At 38.2% G+C, this 25954-nt stretch overlaps 1 protein-coding gene across 1 annotated transcript in view; it reads left to right on the forward strand.

Annotated features, from left to right (window-relative positions):
• The window catches only part of STAT4 (signal transducer and activator of transcription 4), a 105318-nt gene that overhangs the window by 31548 nt on the left and 47816 nt on the right, over positions 1 to 25954 (forward strand). The window lies entirely within an intron of this gene.

Consider the following 25954-nt stretch of genomic DNA (forward strand, 5'->3'; position numbering starts at 1 on the left):
TAACGGTGCATGCTTAGTGTATGTGGAGTCCATTCTGATACCTACTTTCATTAGCTCTGTTAATCCTCACAACAATCCTATGAGATAGCTACTGTTATTTTCCCTATTTCACAGATGAGAGAACTGAGGCCTGGAAAGGTCACACAGCTAGGAGGTGAGAGAACTAAGATTCAATCTCAGTTTTTCTGAATCTAAAGACTGTGCCTCAAATAGTATACACACATAGGTACTTTCCCCAATTCTGAGTTTATATTTCTCTGAAAAGTATAGTTTATGATAGTTGTTAATAAATTATTGAGGCATAATGACATATACTAAACACATACAGTGTACAATTTGAGAAGTTATGACATAAGTATCCACTCATGAGACCATTGCCACAGTCAAGATAATGAACATATTCATCACTTCTAAAAACTTCCTTGGGTCCTCCTGTATACCCCTTCCTGCCCTGGGTTCCTTCCACAGGAAACCACCTATCTCCTTTTGCATACTAAAGATTAGCTTGCATTTCTTAGAGGTTTTTTTCTTTTAAAATAGAATTAAGTTTTTTTTTTTAAGATTTATTCATTTATTTATTTTACTGTTTTTGGCTGCACTGGGTCTTTGTTGCTGCACATGGGCTTTCTCTAGCTGTGGTGAGCCAGAGCTACTCTCCTTTGTGGCACTTGGGCTTCTCATTGTAGTGGCTTCTCTTGTACCCAAACACGGGCTCTAGGCCCTCGGGCTTCAGTAGGTGCAGCAGAGGGGCCAGTCATTGCAGCTCCTGGACTCTAGAGCACGGGCTCAGTAGTGGTGCACGGGCACATAGACTTAGTTGGGCTTCCCAGGTGGGTCAGTGGAAAAGAATCTACCTGCCAATGCAGGAGACCTGGGTTCAATCCCTGGGTAGAGAAGAACCCCTAGAGAATGGCAACCTACTCCAGTATTCTTTCCTGGAAAACCCCATGGATAGAGGAGCCTGGCAGACTACAGTCTCTGGGGTTACAAAGAATTGGACATGACTTAGCAGCTGAGTATATGCACACACACACATGCACACACACACACACACACACACACACACACACACACACACACACACACACACATGCAGACACACATACGCGTGTGAACACACACACACACACACACACACACACACACACACACACACACGGGCTTAGTTGCTCTATGGCATGTAGGATCTTCCTGGATCAGGGATCAAACCCATCCCCTGCACTGGCAGACAGATTCTTAATCACTGGACCACCAGGGACACCCTTGAGTTTTTATGTAAATATAAGCACACCTTGTGCTGTCCATTTAAACTGGCACCTTCAGTCGCTAAATTGTGTCCGACTCTTTGTGACCCCATGGCATCTTTAATACATCATAATTACTTGAGTTTATTCCTTTTTGTTGTTGAGTAGTATTCCAGCAGTATGGACATATTGTAACAAGTTTATCTATGATAATTTTTAATAATTCCCCATACTCTAGAATATTCAGGAAGTACAAAAGCAAATTATGTTCTTAAACTTGTGATATTCTGATCCTTAATTTCTATTTCTCTTAATACTTCATGCCCTGTTTCCCTGAAATATTAAGTAGATGTCTAAACTGAAAAAGAATAAGATAGGGAGTTAAGAGAGGAGAGAGCACAGGATGGATAAGAGTTTATCTCCCAGATGTGATATCTCTCTGGTCTTTCAAAACCATAAGTTAATTTTGAAATTTTACCCTCACAAGCATGCACATAAAATCTGTATTTTTGAATTCTATGCATAAAATTCTGCATTTGAAATACTATGTTTATAATTAACTTAATCCAATATGGTGCTACAAACTATGAAAACTCACTCTCTAATCCAGTGCTTCAGTTGTATCTGTTGAAATACATACATCTTTTCCTTGGTAATATAGTTGTAAGTGGCCAATAACTGTTCCCACTTTAAAATGGTATTTCCTCTCCCTGCCCATCCCAGGTCCTTTTTTCTAGAGACTTCTTTAGGCTCCCAGGGAAAGTAAGGACTCCTTTTACCATTTCTGGTTTAGTACTTTTCATATACTTTCCTCCCATCAACTGTCACAGAGACAGGCACATAGCTAGTGCTGGAATACTTGTTGAATACATGCCTGAACGGGACCTTTTTATCCAGCCCTGGCAAATAGTTGTGTAGACTGAGGAATGGGAGGGCCTGTCCATGCCAGGAAAGGCATGAAGCACCGTCTCTCTGGGAGACTGAAGCTATTGTGTGGTTGGCATTTGCTGCAGGGGCCTTGTAGATGGTGCTGTTAGTTGGATCTTTGGTGGAAGGTGACAGCTCAGATTAGAAACCAGAGGTTTGCTAATTGTGATCTTTCTTTGTGAATAGGGCCCCCCTGGCAAATATAACAGCTTATCAAAGGCCGTTTAGAATAGCTTAGGTGTTGACACACCCTCAAAGTCAGTGATGAATAAACCAAGTACCTTGCCATTGTGCAAAGTCAGAATATTAGTTTCCAGGGAGTCGATCAAGAGACCCTTGTGAGACTTTAAATCTTAGAAAATTGACCATGTTGAGTGAGAAAGTGAAAAATGGCAAACTTGTTGCCAACATCAATAGGTTTCCTTAGACAATGTTTCTGGGTCTACAGTTAGCCCTTTGGCCGTCAATGGTTGTTCTGTGTGTGCTGAGCCTCTGTCGACCGCACTTGCTCCCACTCCAAAAAAGAAAGCCAGAATCGAACTCTAAATGAAAACATAAACACATAAAACCATTGGGGTTGTTTTGAGGGATGGAGTAGGACATGGGAAATAACAGGACTGAGAAATAAAATGTTCTCAAGAACATTTTAAAAACCGCTGGCATAAGATAAATTCAATGCAACATAAAACTTAAAAAAGAATGGCCAACCTGTGTAACCTTCTCCCTTCACCATGATAGAAAGACTTCTGGAGGAACAGGAAAATTTGGTCTGGATTTCAGGTCAGCTTCTAACGAGGTCAGTGACCAGGGAAGCCACTTTACTTTGAGGATGCTCATTTCTCCCTTCTGTGAACTAGTGATTCATGGCATTGATCTTAATCAGACTACTTAGAAGAGAACTAAATGAGATCAAAGGGAGGACAGACAAACTGAACACAAGACTTAGCACATAGTATTCAACAGGTTTTTGTTGTATGACTGCCCCCGCCAAAGCCTCCTCCTCTTAGCTGCACAATGGAGAACGTCATTCAGGCTTTGCTCCTTCTCTTTAAAAAATTTCTTCATATTTTATAAATTTCCTGAAAAGCTGAATTTTTATCAGAACTTCTCTTCTGCCTCTCTTCTGTATCTGTAAAATGAGTATAAATTCACCTGCCTCCCAAAGTGTGTGTGAGAACCACAGGTAATCAGGGAAAGTGCTTACTGCATACCCAGCATACCACCACTCAACAAGTACCTAAAAGCACTGCTTTTTCTCAGGAGCAGAAACACACTGCTGATTGCCAATACTAGTCAGTATGTGAACCATTCAGAAAGGTGGAGAGTGTCTTTGACAAATAGGAAAGTAAATAAAGCTAATATTTTGTAATTTTCCATTAGAAACCAAGAGGTTTCTGTTTTTGCCAAAATGGAAAAAGATTTGTCACATGCAATCTTATTTTTCAGGTAGTTTAGTAGACATGGAAAATTCAATTTTAAAAAGCTATTTTGTTAGTGAATCTCTATCAAATTTTTAAGGGTATGTACCCAGGGTTTTAGAATTTTAGGGGAGTTTCCATTAGTGAATAGCACTTGCTTTGGCTGTGACCTTTTGGCTGGTTTAAACCTGTTGGATCCAACCACAGAATCATGGTCCCAAGACACAAACTTGTTTTCTCATTTTAGCCTGTTCATCACCCCTGTTTTGCTGATGCTGACCAAAAGGTTTCCTTTTCTAAGTAAGAAAAATTCATCTGCTTAGCCTCGTCTAACTTGCACGCACAAACTGAAGTGAAATAAACCTTATTTCATGTCCCTTTCTTCTTCCCCCACCGCCTCCTCTTCATTTTATATCCTGAACACACCAAAATCAGTTTCTGATTCTGTTTCTCAAAGCATCACTGCATGTAAGTGAAAAAGTATCTGTTTCCAAAAGAACAGATATTCATGTAGAACAGCACTGCAGCTATCATTACATTTACAGATAAATAAGTTCCTTTTTTTCTGTTACATCTCCATAAATTAAATGATAGATAATCTCTTTATTTCATCTTTTGTATGCTTCATAAATTATATAATTTAGAGGTCATAAGAAACTACCTCTATGTTTTCAGAGATCATAGAAACTACCTCTTTTTGTAAAATGTGGGCATCAATCAAGTAAGAAACATTCTATAGAAATTGGGACGCTTCAGCCTATAGAAAATGTGGGACTTCCCCACATCATAAATACTTGATAAAAAGCTAGAGCTATCATTGAGATTCTCTTTCTGTGACCAGATGGTAGAACAGCAGGAAGGGTGGATAATAATTCAGATTGAGACAATGAAAAACAATTATATTTTGAATATTTCTACTTAACATGGGTAAGCGGCTAAGCCACACTCAGTGACCTTCAAACATATATATCAAAACTAAACTAAGAAGTGGAGACAATTTAAAAATAACAGCATAATCTTTAACTGTACATGCATTCATGAATCAGACTACTTGGATGGACTCCTGGTTCTGATTTACAAGCTGTGTAACCTTTGACAAATTACTCAATCCCTCTGCACTTCACTATCCTTATATCTGCATTTCTGCCCTATCAAATGGGGAAAGTAGTAGTGCTATGCCCCTTATCATAGGGCTGTTGTGGGCTAGAGGATGTAATTCATGTAAAGAGCTTAGCACAGTGCCTGGCGCTCAAAAATCCCTCAGTATATGTTGTTTTATAAATATTGCCATATCTAGAACTGAGTGTAAATGACACGGTAGACTAGTAACAGGCAGGATAATTACAAAGAGAAAATAAGGATGATTTGGGGGAATTTCAGCTCATAAACATGCTTGCAGTACATATTGAGGTCATCACAGATTTGACATTGGAGATGAAAAAATGACTACAGGCTTCCAGGGTGGTGCCTAGTGGTAAAGAACCTCCCTGCCAATGCAGGAGACATAAGAGATGTGTGTTCGAGCCTTTTGTCAAGAAGATCCCCTGGAGGAGGGCATGGTAACCCACTTTAGTGTTCTTGCCTGGAGAATCCCATGGACAGAGGAGCCTGGTGGGCTATAGTCCATAGGGTGGCAAAGAGTCTGACATGACTGAAGCAACTTAGCATGCACGCATTACACTACAGATCTTACAGAACAAGAAGGTTGATCTCTGAAACTTTTCAAAATAGGTCTATGTATATACATTTAAAAAAATATTTAAATATGCATTTATTTGACTGTGTCAGGTCTTAGTTTCAGCACTCGGGATTTTCACTGCATCACCTGGGATCTCTAGTTGTGGCGTGTGGACTTCAGTAGTTGGGGCTCATGGGCTTAGTTGCTCCGAGGCATGTGGGATTTCAATTCCCCAACCAGGGATTGAACCCTCATCTCCTGCACTGCAAGGCAAATTTTTACCCACTGTACCACCAGGGAAGTCCCTCTGAAACTTTTGAACACTTTTTGTCTTACTGACCTCCCTGAACACTGCATTAAAAAAAAACACCAAAAAAAGAACCCGCCTCCCCCAAACCCTATGTTCTGTGCAGTCACAAGTTTCTGCTGATGGTGTTAAATGTATAGAAGCACTTGAATTCAGCAGATATGCTGATCAGCAGATCACTGGCAAATCCAATATCACGTGACTGACACTATAGGTATATCATAAGCACTAAACATGGCACCTCTCAGACAGCAACATCCTGTACAGTTTGCTTTACAATATCTTCCTCACCTAGAGGATTCTAGGAATGCTGTCTCACAAAAATGAGGTTTCTCCATATACTGTGGGCTTCCCAGGTGGCCCTAGTGATAAAGAACCTGCCTGCCAATGCAGGAGAGAAGTAAGAGATGCAGGTTTGATCCCTGGGGCGGGAAGATCCCTGGAGGAGGACATGGCAACTCACTGCAGTATTCTTGCCTAGAGGATCCCATGGACAGAGGAGCCTGGTGGGCTAGAGTCCATGGGGTCACACAGAGATGGACATGACTGAAGTGACTTAGCACGCATACACACCATCTACTGCAATATTCCTAATGGGATCTGGCCTAATTCTAATGCTGGGCATAGGCATGCTGTCACATGAATGCAGTCTTGCTCTGCTCCTGAAGGATGTATGTTTGCTTTTCCTAAAATGATTTGTTGACTCATACACATTCTTTTTCCAGAAAGCTCCTTAAATTTGGAACATTTTAATTTTTTTCCTATGCAGTCACTAAACCATAAAACTTAAACAGAATTAGGCATGTGTTTTGATTTGTCTCCTGCTCTGCCAAGTTGGAAGAGTTCCCAGTACTGAGTGATTTATTTGCCAGCAAAGCCACAAAAGCACAAATGAGACCCCAAGGGTTACAAATGCTTTTGTAATATCTGTGTTCTAATGGATGGCTAATTATTTTTGGCTTGAGACCTGTTTATAACAAAACAAAAATTAGGAGAGCTGGAATTCTAACATCATTTAATCTAACTCTTAATGTTACTGATGAGGTCATAATGACCTGATCAAAATTCCTCAGTAACAGAAAAGCTGATGGGGGATCTTTCTCCTGCAGAGCTCACAGCAAATCCCAGTGATGCACCTGTAGTCTTAGACTATCATAAGCCTCTCTGCTGACACCAGCACTGTCCCCCTCCAGAAGCTAGGAGTTAGCTATTTTCCGTTCATATTATTAACAAGGATGCCTGTGTGTGCACGCACGCACGCTCAGTTGCTCAATCGTGTACAACTCTTCTGCAATCCCACGGACTGTAGCTTGCCAGGCTTCTCTGTCCATGAGATTCTCCATGTAAGAATACTGGCGTGGGTTGCCATTTCCTACTCCACGGGATCTTCCCAACATGGGGATTAAACCTGAGTCTCCTGCATTGGCAGGTGGATTCTTTCACCACTGAGCCACCTGGGAAGCCTGATTAGCAAGGATAGTGAATACTACCATTTAGAAATCAGGAACAACCTGAATATTTATAACAGGAAACTAATACTATAACTGTGGCCTTGCCAGATAACTCAGTAACACACATTTATCTAACACCATGTTTTTGAAGACTGTTTAATGACAATGAAAAATAATTGGGACGTATGTACCCATGAACTCATGACTTTGGCTTGGCTAGGACAGTGTAAAGACTGTGGCTTTTATTTTGAAATGAGAAACTGCTGGAACGTTTTGGTTGTGGAGTGGTATGATCCCGCTTAGTTTTTAATAAGATCGCACTGTTTAGCCATACTGAACAAGGCTGGTTGTGGTAGAGGTGATGAGGTTTGGATTCTAGCTAGTTATCTATCACAGTGTTAGGTTTTGAAAACTATTTTCCCACAATCTATCATTTATTATATGGGGATTTAAATATGTATTTAATATATTTTATCAATAGAATTTATGAGGAACTGCAAAAACGTTGGGTGATAGGTCTTCTCCATGAAAATAACACCAAGTCTGATTTTTCCTTTCCTTCTCAAACACCTGCTTCTATACCAACCATTACTCTATCTCTATGGAGCCAGGTAAGATTCCTTTGGGACTTCTTTGTCCAGTCACCAGAAGAACCAAGTTGAGGTCCAGGAAGCATCAAACATCAGTTAGGGCCCATCCTTAATAAAATATTCACTGGTCAGCAACAAAATAAGAAAATTTACAAAGTCAAATATATTCCTTTTAAGGGATTTTTAAAAAAATTCTGTAACATTTTGTATCCTTGGGATAGAATGTTCTGTTTTCTTGAAATGATGATGTGCATGGTAATATTTGTGAAGCTTTCCTTATATACTTATTTAAAGCAGAATAAAAAGTTTGCAACTTTATATTAGTCACCAAAAGTTCTACTGTTTCTGGTCCATAATGCTCATGTCTGAAAAGCACAGCATTAGTCTGTATGGCAAAATCTTTTCACATATGCCTATTGTGAATGCCTCTTTTTTTTTTTTTTTCTTTGTAACTGAATGAGAAATGACCACTAAAATTTTGTATTCACAATCTACTTTTATCTTTTCCCAGGAAATAAATGTTAGTTGGAACTGAACATGGGAAAAGCAAAATTAATTGGTTTAATTCCTTCATCATTAAAGTTTTGCTCAGTTAGAATAGAGTAGTTTTTACTTTGGTTATATAAGTAATACATATTACTTATATGTATTATAGGAAGTTTGAAAAATATGGCAGAGAATAAACTATCCATAATGCTATCATGCAGATTTCAACCATGGTTGATACTTTAGTATATTTCTTCTTATCTTTTGAAATGTGTTAGAGATGGATGCATGTATTTTTTTCACAAAATGGAGATTACATGGTTGTTTCTTTAGTATATTACATCAAAAAGCTATTATAGAGGCTCTGATACTTAGAAAACTTAGCAACCCATTACTCATACTCTCAAATCTAGTTTGCTCATCAGAAATGTGCAAATGAAACTGCATATATTTGAAAGACTGGGGTGATGAAAAACATGCATGGGAAAAACTACAGGTTCCCCAATGTCTGAGAAAATTCCTTCAAGTTAAAATAGAGCTTAATTGATCTTAAAGACATATTACTATATCATGAGACTAATAAGGTAAAATAGGGACAAGCAATTTTTAAAAATCAAATTATGCTTCAGCTTGGCATGGAAGTAACCCTATAAGCAAGAGAAACAGGTCTTTCTATTTTTGCTCTTAGGAACTCTGACAAGAGATTTAAATTTCAGCACATCCCTAAAGACTTTTCTTTCCAGTTTACCATAGTGCCTGGAAATCATGCCTTTGACTTTGGTAATGAAGACTTCAAGTTTACAATTGCATATAAAAATCTCTCCAAGCTTCTAGATAAAATACATTAGAGGAGAAAAGGACAAAAACATACAACATTAAAACCTAAAATGACTGGACAGTTAAATACAAAAATACGAGTGAAATCTTTACAGTATCAGGCACATAAATAAAACTAAATTAGGAAATCAACCCCACATTCATCTATTAAAACATTGCCTAAAGATACATGCTTGAGTCTTATGAAAAAATCCTTGTAACAAGAGACTGGCAGGCTCAAAAGGATGTATTTTAAAAAACACATACTTCTGAAAATGATCTACTCCACAACATGAAGTTTTTCAGGAAGCCATGTGTATAAAATAAGAACAGAAATATAAAAGAGATAAATAGGTTTAAATAAAAAATTCAAACAGATAATATGAAAAGAGGGAGATGTAGGAAGGGATTCTAAGGAGGGAAAAATAGAAACAGTAGAACGAAAAACATATTGGATGTAAGAAAGGACAATTGATAGTATGGAGAATGAATAGTAATGTGGGAAGTGAGCTTCCCAGGTGGTTTTTCTGGAACTCTCTTGCTTTTTTGATGATCCAGCGGATGTTGGCAATTTGATTTCTGGTTCCTCTGCCTTTTCTAAAACCAGCTTGAACATCTGGAAGTTAATGGTTCACATATTGCTGAAGCCTGGCTTGGAGAATTGGGAGCATTACTTTACTAGCGTGTGAGATGAGTGCAATTGTGCAGTAGTTTGAGCATTCTTTGGCATTGCCTTTCTTTGGGATTGGAATGAAAACTGACCTTTTCCAGTCCTGTGGCCACTGCTGAGTTTTCTAAATTTGCTGGCATAATGAGTACAGCACTTTCACAGCATCATCTTTCAGGATTTGAAATAGCTCAACTGGTATTCCATCACCTCCATTAGCTTTGTTAGTAGTGATGCTTCCTAAGGCCCACTTGACTTCACATCCAGGATGTCTGGCTCTAGGTGAGGGATCACACCATCATGATTATCTGGGTCATGAAGATCTTTTTTGTACAGTTCTTCTGTGTATTCTTGCCACCTCTTCTTAATATCTTCTGCTTCTGTTAGGTCCATACCATTTCTGTCCTTTATTGAGCCCACCTTTGCATGAAATGTTCCCTTAGTATCTTTAATTTTCTTGAAGAGATTTCTAGTCTTTCCCATTCTATTGTTTTCCTCTATTTTTTTTTTTTTTTGCATTGATCACTGAGGAAGGCTTTCTTATCTCTCCTTGCTATTATTTGGGACTCTGCATTCAAGTGGGTATATGTTTCCTTATCTCCTTTGTTTTTTGCTTCTCTTCTTTTCTCAGCTATTTGTAAGGCCTCCTAAGACAGCCATTTTGCTTTTTTACATTTCTTTTTCTTGGGGATGGTCTTCCTCCTTGTCTCCAGTACGATGTCACGAACCTTTGTCCATTGTTCATCAGGCACTCTATCTACCAGATCTAGTCCCTTCAATCTATTTCTCATTCCCACTGTATAATCATAAGGGATTTGATTTAGGTCATATCTGAATGGTCTAGTGGTTTTCCCCACTTTTTCAATTGAAGTCTGAATTTGGTAATAAGGAGTTCATGATCTGAGCCACAGTAAGTTCCTGGTCTTGTTTTTGCTGACTGTATAGAGCTTCTCCATCTTTGGCTGCAAAGAGTATAATCAGTCTGATTTCAGTGTTGACCATCTGGTGATGTCCACGTGTAGAGTCTCTTGTGTTGTTGGAAGAGGGTGTTTGCTATGACCAGTGCATTCTCTTGACAAAACTCTATTAGCCTTTGCCCTGCTTCATTCTGTACTCCAAGGCCAAATTTGCCTTTTACTCCCGGTGTTTCTTGACTTCCTGCTTTTGCATTCCAGTCCCCTATAATGAAAAGGACATCTTTTTTGGGTGTTAGTACTAAAAGGTCTTGTAGGTCTTCATAAAACCGTTCAAATTCAGCTTCTTCAGTGTTACTAGTTGGGGCATAGACTTGGATTACTGTGATATTGAATGGTTTGCCTTGGAAACAGAGATCATTCCGTCATTTTTGAGATTGCTTCCAAGTACTGCATTTCAGACTCTTTTGTTGACTATGATGGCTACTCCATTTCTTCTAAGGGATTCCTGCCCACAGTAGTAGATATAATGGTCATCTGAGTTAAATTCACCCATTCCAGTCCATTTTAGTTCACTGTTTCCTAGAATATCAACGTTCACTCTTGCCATCTCCTGTTTGACCACTTCCAATTTGCCTTGATTCATGGACCTAACATTCCAGTTTCCTATGCAATATTGCTCTTTACAGCATCAGACCTTGCTTCCATCAACAGTCACATCCACAACTGGATGTTGTTTTTGCTTTGGGTCCATCCCTTCATTCTTTCTGGAGTTATTTCTCCACTGATCTCTGGTAGCATATTGGGCACCTACCGACCTGGGTAGTTCCTCTTTCAGTATCCTATCTTTTTGCCTTTTCATGCTGTTCATTGGGGTTCTCAAGTCAAGAATACTGAAGTGGCTTGCCATTCCCTTCTCCAGTGAACCACATTCTGTCATACCTCTCCACCATGACCCATCCATCTTGGGTGACCCTACATGGCATGGCTTAGTTTCATTGAGTTAGACAAGGCTGTGGCCCATGTGATCAAATTGGCTAGTTTTCTGTGATTGTGGTTTCAGTCTGTCTGCCCTCTGATGCCCTTTCTTGGTGCCTACTGTCTTATTGGGGTTTCTCTTACCTTGGATGTGGAGTATCTCTTCATGGCTTCTCCAGCACCCCTACAATAGTTTCTTGGGATGATAAAGAAATCATTTAGATATGGGAAGTATGCTAAATTCTTATTTTGACATGGGAATTTCAAAATAACAAAAATTAACTTCTATTTCAGATACCTAAAATGAAGTTTCAATGGTAGTACCATACAGTCAAGGCACCTTGTGATTGGTGCAAGTGAAAATGGCGGAATTATAGATGGTGCAAACTGGGAGTTGTACATAGTGTACAGCCTCTTCTATCAATGCATCAGTGCATAGAGGAGTATGGGGTGGGTGTGAGGTAATCCACCTGGAGACTGTGGTGAAAACTAGGTTGTGAACTACTGGGCACAAAAAAAACTTTTGATAAATTCAATGATAATTGCTATAAGCATGTAAAACAGTATTTATACCTTCCCACATAGTGGAGAAGGGGACAGAAAAGAAGTATGGGCTATCTGTAACAAAAGACAGGCAAAGGAAATAGAAAAGTAGGTGACAGAGTACAACTGAACACATAAATATGGCAGTAAATGCAAGTGGATTGAACTCCTCTTAAGAGTAAGAAAGTCTCATTTAGAAACAGAAGTTTCAGATTTCAAAACAGAAAATTCAGTGACATGCTATTTACCAACAACCCCTAAAATGAGGTATATGTGTGTGCTCAGTCACCAAGTCATGTCCAACTCTTTGCCACCCCATGAACTGTAGCCTCCCAGGCTCCTCTGTCCATAGGATTTTCCAGGCAAGAATACTGGAGTGGGTTACGATTCCTTCCTTCAGGGGCTCTTACTAACCCAGAGATCAATCCTGGGTCTCCTGCATCTCCTGCATTAGTAGATGCTTTACCACTGAGTCACCTGGGAAAGCCCAAAATGAGGTATAAGGAGAATTAAAAGGTTGGGTAAAAATAATGCAGACAAAAATAAAGTATGGTCACTATATATTGTTATAATAAAAATAATAAAATAGAAATGAGCTGACACTTACTTAGTACTCCGAATGTATAACATTTAATCCTCTTGGTGGTTCTGAGGTGGTTAGACAATGTCAAATTCCAGTTCAAAAGCAATAATCAGGACAAATATTTTATCAGAGATAATTTCAAATGGAAATGTAACATTCACAGATCAATATGCACCAAAGAGTATTGAATCAAAATATAAAGTAAAAATTATAAATACAAGAAATGAGAGACATCAAAGTGGAACACTTAAATAAACTTCTCTTAGTTTCTGACATATCAAGTAGGAAAACCATAAATGAACAAGATCTAAATACTGTAATTTAACAACATTGGTTTAATCAATATATCACAGCATTTTAATGGTGACAAATTATAAATAATCTACATGTCAACAGTGGAGAGTTTATTCAATAGATTAGAGCTAATATAGCCATTCATCAGCTATTAAAAATGATATTGTAGATGTTTTAATGACATTGTAATTTAATTATCAATTAAATGGAAAAGCAGATATATAATAATATATAAAGCATGTCTGAATTTTGTTTTCTTAAATGTCTGCACATGGAAAATATAAAGTAAATGGCACATTAAATGTTAATATCAGTTATCTCCAGATCTTGTGATTATGGGTGTCTTTTATTAGTATTAATATTTTTGCACTTAAAAATTCCTCTTCAAAGGATATTTTTGCTTCTGCAATCTGAGCAAAACATAATTGACCTTTGTTTAATGATTGACTCTGATATTCTGAACATCCCACTTGATTCTCACAACTTAAGAGGGCAGCGTACAGATTTTAAAGGGGAGAAAAATCAAAGTTCAAAAATGTAAAGTGGCTTTTTTTAATGTCACAGTTAATGGCAGGGCTGGGTAAAACCCTGATTCTGACCTCAAATGCTGAGGACTTTCCAGTGCCTTCTGCGTAAACCATGTCTCCACAATGGCCTGGCTTCAGCACCTCAGGTGATTCACGCCCTCAGGTAGTAAACTGTATAAACCTGTACAGCTTAATAGGAGTTTTCATCTAAGATGATGGGAAAAAGAGGCAACTACATTGATTATTAGCACTGCATGAACAAGGAGTGTAGGAATGAGATGAATACATTTTGATGGATGCTGATGGTACAAATAGTCCCGGAAGCCAGAGCCAGTCAGTTTAAAAGGCCTTGAAGGACAAGTTCCACCGGGTTAGTATCTTTACTAATGTAGCCTTGAAAGAAAGTGACCCTTTAAATATAAACATGTTATTGTGACTTGCATTTTAAGCCTCAAGACCACTTTGAAGTGTCACTCTGGGTATCTGTAAACCAACATTAGGATTCCCAGTTTTAGAACCAGCTCTGAGACCTATCCTCATGGTCACAGTTGAGTAATAAGTCACTTGGGCATCACTTTCCATTATTTATGAGCTATTAGCAACCCTTCAGTTTCCATTTCTCTCGGTAGCTGAACAGTATTAGTGCCTCAACTACAATTCAAATAGATTTCGGATTTTTGTTCAATGGAAAATGTTTAATGGTCACTTTGAGGTTTGCTTCATAAGTGTCAACAGTCTTCAGAGAATGGTTTTATTTCTTCCGATTGGAATGGTTTTCCACTTCTAGATGTAAGAGGTCTAATTTCTAATTTTTGCACAATATGTAAATTAATTTAAGTCTTTTACTAAATGGACATTTTGATATCATGGAAATAGCTTTCTAATTTTTCCCTAATTGCTTAAATAACATGTCTTTGTGAAAATTCAGACAATAATGAAAAATCTAAGAAGAAACTAAAAATTCCCTAAAATTCCACCAAAATAAAATTACTACCACTATCATTTTTGTCACTATCTTTTCATGTTTTTACTGCACATTCACACATAGTCTACCATAAGTTAGATATAATATATGCTGCTTTTTTATTACAGAGTTCTCTTTTTCCTCACCCCCATCCACATCATCACCCCCCAAAGACATCAGCGTTAACATCAATGGGTGCTCTTCCATACCTATATCTCATTTCTAAATAAACTAAGAACATATGTAATTTATCCCCATGAACATTATATGTTCTCTGAAATTTTGTAAATGAGAAGACAGGATCTTGTCATGAAAAAAAAATGAAGTTGTGTTAATCACTTCTCTACTTTCTAAACTTTACATCACAGAAATCTCTAGATCTTATGGTCGCAAATGCTCCATGGAGTGGATGTGCTGTACTTTATTGAGCCCTTCCCATTAGTGGAGCAGGCACTTCACCTCCAGCTTTTCTCTACCACAGTGTAACAAACAACCCGGTGCGTGTGTCCCTGTGGGCTAATGCCCTTATTTTTATGGGATGGATTCCTAGAAATGGACCTTCTAGTCCAAGGTATAGTTGAATTTTAATAGGCATTGTCAAGATTGCTTTCCAAATAGGTTGTAAAGTTCACATTTCCATCAGCAAAGTCTATGAAGACCCTCTTTCCCATATCTCAATTAATAGTAGGTATTTTCATTTCTTTTCATCTTGTGTACCTGATTGTTAGGAAATAATATCTCTTTTTACTTTGTTTGCTTTTCTCTGACTACATGTGAAGCTGGTCATCCTTTTTCATATTCATTTGTTACTTAGATGTGCTCTTTTGTCAATTTTCCATTCACTTTTTTCTATTGGGCTCTCCCTTATCAATTTCAAATGATTATATATTAAAAACACTAAGAATATTTTTCATGTTAAATAACAGTTATTAATAATTACCTCAATCTACCATATGTCTATTGGCTTTATGACATCTTTTTCTGTACAAGAAAAAATCTTTAAATGTAGTTAAAAATTCATCTTTTTGTATAGTTTCAGGGGGTCTAGCCTTGGTTAAAACTCTCCCAATTCTTAAATTATACATGTTTTCCTGACTTATTCTACTTTTTTAAAAAAATTATCTTTAATCTACATAGAATTCTTTATATAAAGATCCAACTTGTCTTCTGGATTAATAGACAATTATACCAGCAAGACTTTCTAAATGATCATTTTTCCCCACTGAATTGAGATGGTTTTTGTATGTTCATTTTTATGTAATAATTCTCCTACCACTCTCTTGTTATGCTCTGCTAGTCTAGATATATGTCAAAATTAATTATTATAAAGTATGTTATATAGTGTATTTATACCTTATAAATATATTACATTTCGTAGTATATTTCAGCATCCTGTATGGCAAGTCCTTCTCCCCCCAGCTTGGTGACAATTACTTGGTGGTTAATCGGTTGAAAACACACACTCTGGAGTCAGATTGAAACTTGGCTTCAAGCTATTTCATCTCTCTCTCTCATCGTACCTATCTGTAAAATCAGGATGATAGTATTGATCACAAACAGTTGTGAAGATTTAGTGAAATATAACATAGAACACTTAGAAAATTCCCTGATATATTTTAAGCACTGAAAACTTAAGTAGCTTTTGTAATTTTCTTAACCGTTGTGCAACTTTTCTTTCATATGAATTGTATTACCTCTTTCTTTCAATCCAAACTCTCCAAAATCAACTCTTGGAAGTCTAACTGCAATTACATTAAAAATGTGTATTTATTTTGGGATGATTAACATTTTTAGGATAAAGTCCCACATCCTAAAATTCTGTTATGTTTATTTTATGTTGTTTGTAATTTATGCCTTTTCAGATCTTTACAGTCTTCAGTATGACCCTAGTTTAATTGATGTAAAATGTGTACCTTTCTTTTTACATTTATTCTTAAGTTTTAAAAATATTTTCTTACTATTTTGGATGCAACATTATTTCCATTTTCAGTTTGAGATGATTATTACCAGTGTAGGAAAAAAGTGTCATCTTGTTTATCATTCTAGAATTTTTTATTAGTCTCTCATTTTTTCTAGATAAAGACATATCAACAAGAGAGATGTGTGTATACCTTCTTTATCAATATTAACATTTAGTATTTCATTTTCTTTTTTTTTTAGTATTTCATTTTCTTGTCTTTATATTCTCATCTAAATATTCTTTGATTATAAGGATGATGTATTCTTGCTATCATGAGAGCAAAGGTGAGAGGGTGACTAAAGGATTCTACTAGACGTAAGCAAAGGATATCAATTCTTTTACTATAAGTAAAGGATGTGTCTTACCATACAGAGAGCAGGGGACTCTCAGAGCATCATCCCTAATATTCAAGTCTCCCCAAGGCAGCCTCTACCAGTGATAGCGGTCAACCAGGATGAAGATCCCACCAGGGCTTTTTGAAGCAAAGTCACCATCTCCAGGAGTATTTCATATCTTGCTAATCTCTTCCAACTAATCTCAGAACTCCAGTGTTATATATTCCTGGCTAATAGGGTTAGGGAGAAGGCAATGGCACCCCACTCCAGTACTCTTGCCTGGAAAATCCCATGGGCGGAGGAGCCTGGTAGGCTGCAGTCCATGGGGTCGAGAAGAGTCAGACACAACTGAGCGACTTGACTTTCACTTTTCACTTTCATGAATTGGAAAAGGAAATGGCAACCCACTCCAATGTTCTTGCCTGGACAATCCCAGGGATGGGGGAGCCTGATAGGCTGCCGTCTATGGGGTCGCACAGAGTAGGACACAACTGAAGTGACTTAGCAGCAGCAGCAGCAATAGGGTTAGGTGACTAATAAAAACTCCAGAAGAATTTAAAGACAATCTCTTTACTAACACTGAGATTGAATAATATGCTTTTTCTATTTTTTTCTCAGTTAAGAGGGAATTACTGTAATTTACTCATCTTCTCATTTGATCATTCAGCAAGCATTTACAAGGTTCCTGTAAGGTGACTGCTACTACAAGATTTGTCTTGAAAGCTGATTCTTGCTTTTAGAAGATGCCAGTATAGATTGGGAATAAGACATAGGAACAAATAATGGAAATGTTACAAGTTTATAATACAAATTGGTATTGAGAAACATGCAGGATCTGGAATTTTACCCTTTAACAAATGAGCTTATTGTTTCTTGTGCCAGTTAAAGACTTGAGACTTCCGGATAATAAAGATTTTATTATTCACGGCAAAAGTAGTAATCAGAGCTTCAGGCTCATTTGCATTAGTTTCCTTTGTCCTCTGGGTCCTACTACGGTGACACAGGTACTACAGCGCGCCCACCATGATTGTCAGCACACTCAGTGGGTTGTGTCACAGGAGAGGAACATTGAACTTGAGGAATTCACTGCTTTTACAGCTATGGGAGGCCAGCCTGCTCTAAACGGAGACATTACCACATCACTTAAGGCTGTCTCAGAGAAGGCACTGACATCCCACTCCAGTACTCTTGCCTGGAAAATCCCATGGACAGAGGAGCCTGGTAGGCTGTAGTCCATGGGGTTGCAAAGAGTCGAACACGACTGAGCAACTTCACTTTCACTTTTCACTTTCATGCATTGGAGAAGGAAATGGCAACCCACTCCAGTGTTCTTGCCTGGAGAATCCCAGGGATGGAGGAGCCTGGTAGGCTGCAGTCCATGGGGTCACACAGAGTCACAACTGAAGTGACTTAGCAGTAGCAGCAGTAAGGCTGCCTGCTGCAAATACAACCCCCCAAAATGAGACGAGTGATGAGTGGTCAGGGATTTGTATTCTTGGCACACCAGCAAGATCACACAGGAGCACTCAGGGTCCATGGCAGATTGCCTGTATGAATAGCAAGTACAACAACCAGAGGTTATTAAGACTGAAGTCATTTCAGGAAATGTGATTCAATAATTTTACAATCAAACACATAGTAATTTTCTGTTGGTTGGTTTAACCACTGCAACTATCTTGAGGTTCCATAAAGAATGGTTAATCCTTGAACAGATTTATCATGGGCAATATTATAAAGATAATTTCCAGGGAGAGTAAAATTGAATGCAGCTATGACTGAAGGGGTCCACTTAAATAAGAAATGCATTTTGAAAAAGACAGTAGTGATTTGGAAAGGTGATGGTTTATAGAATGAGATACACCTGTTTTTTGAAGCACTCCTTCGCCTTAACTTAAGAGTTCAGTGCCGTTAACAAATGACGTGACCTCTGGGCTTCCTAAAAGGTACCTTGCAGACTATTGTCAGCTTTTATAATGCACCCTACATATAATAGGTATTCAGTAAATGGCAGGTTCTAGTATTGTTATGTTCAAACATATAAATGATAAGTAGAGTTTGTTAGCACCTATCTTGTTTTCTTCCTGTCACTTTGAATTAAGCAATTAATTTATCTCTTAATTACAAGACTGAGTTCCCCAAGAGCATTGAAATTTAGTCACTATAATGATCTAAGTAGACTCTGACTCTCCTTTTTTCTCTTTTCACCTGAATGACTCATTTTCAAAACCAACATTCATCTTTTACAAAAACTTCTGCATAAATCAAGCCAAGACAAAGATCTGGTATGGCGCATATATGAGTGATTTATCACTACTTATTTTGTTTTAATCATAAAAGTAACACACGCTTAAGTAGAATTCCAACAATACCAAAGAATCGAAATCAAATGAAAGTATCCAGCTCCCCACCCCCGCCCCGCCCGTCTCATTTCCCCAAGGATGATCATTAATGAGAGTTTGTCATGTTCCTTCTCAGGTCTTTCTATTTGTTTAGAAAATGTAGTATTGATTATTTTCTTCCAAATGGTTTATGAATTATGCTCAGGTGGGAGCACTGTATTATTATTTCTTATTGCTAGCTTGTATGCATTGGTTTTTTAAATTTAAAGCAGCTGTGTATTTGTGCACATGTGCAAGTTAATCCTAAAGAAAAGCTGGGAAAGTCCCTGCTGTTTAATGTTTTGAAAGTCCCCAATACATAGTCTATCTTTTTCTGGAGTTTCTTTTACATTCATGTAAATATATTTCCCAGAAAACACATTGGTCTTTATTGGCTTTTTAGTCAGTTTTCTTCCTTTTCGTGAAACTAATAGGAAGATTTTTATGTTGTTTTCATTGATTTACCATTTATGATCTTTAAACTCTTCTAACACCCCCATGAGACAACATAAAAAAACCCTCTTCTCTTTTTAGAGCACTTTATAAGTTACATGCTTACAAGCTTCCCAGGTGGAACTAGTGGTAAAGAACCTGCTTGCCAATGCAGGAGACAAGAAAAGTGGGTTTGATCCCTGGGTTGGGAAGATCCCCTGGAGGAGGTACATGGCAACCTACTCCAGCATTCTTGCTTGGAGAATCCCATGGACAGAGGAACCTGGAAGGCTATAGTCCTTGGGGTCGCAAGGAGTCTGAAGCAACTGAACGTGCACAAGTTACAAAGCTCTTTCTCAGTTGTCTGGCATGCCCCTCGAGATGACTCTCTGATACCAGTATTGTTATCTCAGCTGACTAAGGAGCAAATGGTAAAGTGTCTGTCTGCAATGCGCGAGACCCAGGTTCCATCCCTGGGTCAGGAAGATCCCCTGGAGAAGGAAATGGCAACCCACTTCAGTACTCTTGCCTGGAAAATTCCATGGATGGAGGAGCCTGGTAGGCTACAGTCCATGGGGTCACAAAGAGTTGGACACAACTGAATGACTTCACTTTCACTTTCGAGGAGCAATTAGAGTAATGAAGGTTAAGAAGTGCCTTGCCTAAGGTCACACAGCTAGTGACAACCACAAACTCAGGTTCCCCTGACTTTATGTAGAATTCTCCCACCGCTTCATGGAGCAGTTGTCTAGGATAAGCTAAGCCTTCACAGACACAGAACATGGCACCAGAAATAGACTCAGAATTTAAGTCCGATACCTTTAAGAAGTATTTTCTTTAGTTTAAAAAATAAACCAACACAAAAATAAAAAGTAAACCAAGACAAACTATTTACATCTACAGCTAATTTTAAGTTCATTTAAGATGAGAAGGCAATGGCACCCACTCCAGTACTCTTGCCTGGAAAATCCATGGATGGAGGAGCCTGGTAGGCTGCAGTCCATGGGGTTGCTGAGGGTCGGACACGACTGAGCAACTTCACTTTCACTTTTCACTTTCATGCATTGGAGAAGGAAATGGCAACCCACTCCAGTGTTCTTGCCTGGAGAATCCCAGGGACGGGGGAGCCTGGTGGGCTGCCATCTATGGGGTCGCACAGAGTCGGACACGACTGAAGTGACTTAGCAGCAGCAAGATGTATGTATTATTATTAGCATAAATAGAAATGGGGCATTAATAATTTGTATGCATGGAGAATCTATACCTCATTTCTTTTTTATTAAGAAAATCTTTGTGATGATGAGAAAATTTCAGTTCAGTTCAGTTGCTCAGTTGTGTCCGACTCTTTGCAATCCCCTGGACTGCAGCATGCCAGGCTTCCCTGTCCATCCCAGAGCTTGCTCAAACTCATGTCCCTTGAGTCAGTGATACCATCCAACCATCTCATCCTCTGTTGTCCCCTTCTCCTGCCTTCAATCTTTCCCAGCATCAGGTTCTTTTCCATTGAGTCAGTTGTTCGCATCAGGTAGCCAAAGCACTGAAGTTTCAGCTTCAGCATCAGTCCTTCCAGTGAATATTCAGGACTGATTTCCTTTAGGATTGACTGGTTTGATCTCCTTGCAATCCAAGGGACTCTCAAGAGAATTTAAAGCCAGCTAAACAACAGAGGCAGGCAACTATAGTCATTTGAATTTTCTCTTTCTTGGTCAAAGGAAAAGCATAAGGATATGTGAAAACTGTGACTTCTGAATGATTTTTTTTTAAATAGACTTTTTAACTTTTTTAGAATGTCTTAGTTTTACAGAGAAATCGAGTGGAAAGTACAGAGTTACCATATACTACCTTAGCCTCTCTCCCTGCCCCCACCAGAGAGTTTCCCTTGTTATGAACATCTTGCATTATTAGTGTAGTATATTGAATGTAACTGATGAACCAATAATACATTATTATTAGATAAAGTTCATAGCTTGCATTACCCTTTGTTCTTTGTGTTACATGGCCCTTTGAATTCTAACATATGCCTCATACCATCTATCCACCATTACTGTATCATACAGACAAGTTTCACTGCCCTGAAAATCTCCTGTGCTCCCCCTCTATTCATCCTTCTACCCAACCCTGCAAACCTCTGGCAGCCACTGATCTTTTTACTATCTCCACAGTTTTGCCTTACAGTATTCATGTAGTAATATGTTTTCGTTTTCCTCCATGTCTTTGTGTAGCTTGACAGCTCATTTCTTTTTATCACTGAATAATATTTCATCATAGAAATATTGGTGGTGGTTTAGTCGCTAAGTTGTTTCTGACTCTTGCAACCCCATGGACTGTAGCCTGTCAGGCTCCTATTTTTAGCAGTAGAATTTTTCTAGGCAAGAATACTGGAGTGGGTTGCCATTTCCATCTCCAGGAGATCTTCCCAACCCATGGATCAAACTTGAGTCTTCTGCATTGCAAGCAGTTTCTTTAACGTCTGAGCCACCGGGGAAGCCCTCATGGAAGTATGAACCACAGTTTATCCACTCACCCATTCAAGGACATCTTAGTGGCTTCCAAGTTTTGATAATTATGAATAATGTTTCTATAAACATTTTCTGATTTTTATGTGAACATAAGCTTTTAATGCATTTGGGTAAATTCTTAGGAGCATGATTGCTGGGTTGTATGCTAAAGGTGTTTTTAGCTTTGTAAGAAACTGCCAAAGCGTCTTCCACATTTAATAGTTCTGTTGCACTGTATCCTCACCAGCATTTGGTGTGGTCAGTGTCAACCTAACAGTTGTGGAGTGGTACTTCATTATTGTTATAATTATCATGAAAGAGAATTGCTTTTTAAATCTATTAGACTGGCCAGTCTAAATCAGCCTTAAGATGACTGGATTAGCTCTTCTTCTATTTAGTTTTTTTTTTTTTTCACCTTAGACATATCCTTATAATTCTAGTGAGGAAATCTTAGGAAAAGCCTTTAAGAAACATCGTGTGCTCAGAACAAAGGGAAGGAAATAGTAAGAAGCTGAAGCTGAGAGTGTGTTGTCATGGCCAGTGTGTTTGATGCTGGTAAGGAGCAAGAATAAACATGATTTAACAGCAGTATTCAGGATGATAAAAGGGGATAGTGTGAGCTGACAGCCAGAAGTGTGCAGTAGATTGCAGATTGACAATAAAAACATGAATGAAAACATTTTACCCAGTAGTTGGAAATAACTGCTTCATATCTCAGAGATACCATAAAAGAAGAAATATCAACATTTGACTCTAGTGTGGTTGCAGGTAGTTTAAAAAAATAAGAAATCGAAAATTTCTCAAATTGAGGTTAGGAGGAGAGCTGGTAGAGCAGAGATAGGGGCTGCCCTGCCCATAGCCCCTTGGACCTTATGGCTTTAGTTCAATCGAGTGGACTTCAAAGGGCCGGCATCTGTGGGTTTTTGCTTTAGGGCTAGTAATGACAAGAGCTGATATAAAAATACTCCAGTTCCCAAAGCCCTGGCATAGATAAATCTGTGCTGTGCTAAGTCACTTCAGTCATGATTGACTCTTTGACACCCTATGGACCATAGCCCATCAGACTCCTTTGTGCATGGGATTCTCTAGAAAAGAACACTGGAGTGGATTGCCATTTCCTTCTCCAAGGGAATCTCTCTGACCCAGGGATCGAACCCACGTCTTTTACATTTGTCTCGTGCACTGGCAATCAGGTTCTTTACCACTGGCACCACCTGGGAAGCCCAAATAACTCTAAGGCACATGTTCTATCCTATCCTGGGGGCTCCCAGCCCATCTGAGCCAATGGCTGGGTGGCGCACCCTTTACTGGATGCCTTCTCTTCTTCATCTCACTGACCCACTCCCATAACTGTGTTTTTGGGGATGAATTTTCAGTTATACTTCTTGCACTGGCATCTTTGTCTCAGGGTTAGCTTTTAGAGAAACCCAGGCTCAGACAGTTGTTGGTTACACATTTATTCAGAATCCTCCAGCCCCTTCAGTTACTGTGCCTCCTTCTTTCAAGGCTGTCCTGAAACTTCCCCCTTTATTTGCCCTGGAATCCATTACACTCAGCCTGCAGGCACCAGGTCACTGCAGCCAGAGAGCACATCTGATAAATCCTTCACAGTGCAGAGGGAATTACTTAAACGCAGTGTTAACTCTCCCTTATGTCTTTGCATCTTAAAGGGGATCCTTGGGAAGACTGAAAGTCTAGCGATGAAATCTCAGATTTCATGCCACCTGAATGAAGGAGATTGTTTTGAGCAGCCTTATCACTTCCTTTACCTCTGACTCTGGTACTCTTTGGACTATCTGGGAGAAAAAGAGCAGAGAAACTAGTGACAAATCAAATTTAGAAATTAAATGGAAGGTACTAGAAGAAAAATTTACAGGAAAGCCAAGGAATTTAGCCAAAAGCAGCAAGAATAATAAAATAGCACATTTGTTGATTCTAATGGAGGAGGAAACGGTAACCCACTCCAGTATTTTTGCTGGGAAAATCCTATGGACAGAAGAGCCTGGCAGGCTACAGCCCAGAGAGTCACAGAGTTGGACACGATTGAGCGACTGAGCACGTTGATTCTAAGACATTTTTTCCTGCATTTTAACGTCTCTGAAATCAAAATGCATCTTATGATCAATAGCATCTCTAGTTACTACTGTTAGGTAGCAGTCACAATGTTATGGCCATTTCCTGTGAAGTAAAATTAAGTCATAGCTCTTCATGTCACTTTGGTTGAGCTATGTGCACTGTTGATACAAGACATTGAATTTAATTGCTGTTTAAGTGTCATTAATGTAATACTGTGATTTAGGATTGAAACAAATAGTTTTCATGTATGCAGAATGTTGTTCTTCAATTGCTCAGTGGTGTCTGACTCTTTGTGACCCCGTGGACTGCAGCATGCCAGGCTTCTCTGTCCTTCGCCATCTCCTGGAGTTTGCTCACATGCAGGATGGGACAGGAACAAATCAGCAATGCATAAATTTGATGTTTGTTAAGCAAGTTAATTGTCACTAGGTGGATGGTCCTAAATTCCATGTTTTCTTAGAAAGCAACAATAAAGTACAAGATATAAGAAAGGGAGGAAGATGCCCACTATTAGAAGTTGTATTGTATTTTATTTTTGAGACTCATGCAAAAGGATTGCCTATCATAGACAAAGCAACAGTGGCAAGAGAAATCACCAAATGCCTCACAATAGATGAATAAAATATCAGCACAATAGCAGGCTGGAGGAAATGAATCGTGCACAGGACTATCATTACGATGTACAATATACATTTATCAGAAACTTCCTGCTGCCTTTAAACAGAATGCCCTTAATTTACAGCATGATACCACTGAGGAAAAATTAAAATACGTGTTTAATTATTATCATTTACACTGCTTTTCATAATCCAAACTCACACTCTTGATCCTTTTAAGGATCCATGTGGGGATCCCTCCTACACTGTTGGTGGGAATGTAAATTGGTGCAATCATTAGGGAGAACAGTATGGACAGTGTGGAGATTCCTTCAAAAACTAAAAAGTAGAGTTGCCATATGATCCAGCAATCCCACTTCTAGGCCTATATTATATTTTCGTTTCAAGGCAAAAAGCATTCTTAAAGATAAAGATCAGTTCATAGTAATGAAAGATTTGACTAGTAATATATAACAAGTATGAATGTGTATGAAAGAACCACGAGAAGAAAAATTCACAAACTAGATTTTAACATGCCTTTTTCAATATTTGATAAAATTAATGAGGGAGAGAAAAATCAGCAAGGATACAGAAATTTGAACAAAACAATTAAAGTTAGGTTAATGAACATGTATGAGACATTTGCACCCAAAACTGCAGAATTCACATTCTTTACAGGCTCACATGAAACATTTACAGAAAATCCATAAGCTGGGCCACAAAACAATTCTCAGTGAATTTTGTGACCGAAGTCATTAAACAATCTATTCTGATCAGACTTTAAAAAATCTATAACAATTAGTTAAAAGGATAATAGAAAATCCCTATGTTTGGAAATTAACCAATGCATTTGTAAACAAGTCATAATGTGAAGGTGAAATTCTGATGGAAATTAGATAAAGGAAAAGGGGGAAATGTTATCAATAGTCATGTAAGATTTGATTCGTATTTGCAGAAAAATCCAAAAGAATTTACAGATAAATTTTTACACTTGGTAAGAGATATTATAAGTACATTATTAGAATTATTGGAATTTAGCAAAGTTGCTGGATTCAGTCAATACATAAAAGTCAAATATATTTCTACATACTAGTGAAAACACTTAAGAAAGAAAGATACTATCCATTGATCAAAAATACCAACTACATAGAAATAAACTAAAAAAAAGGTGTAAGATCTCTGTGGAAAGATATAATAATGGGCATTAAAGAAGACCTAAATAAATAGATTAGAACACAATTATAAAGATACCAAGTATCTAAAGATTTAGTGCCATTCAGATTCTCAACAGG

The sequence above is a fragment of the Bos mutus genome, chromosome 2, assembly GCF_027580195.1.
Source record: "Bos mutus isolate GX-2022 chromosome 2, NWIPB_WYAK_1.1, whole genome shotgun sequence".
In the NCBI taxonomy this organism is placed as follows: Eukaryota; Metazoa; Chordata; class Mammalia; order Artiodactyla; family Bovidae; genus Bos; species Bos mutus.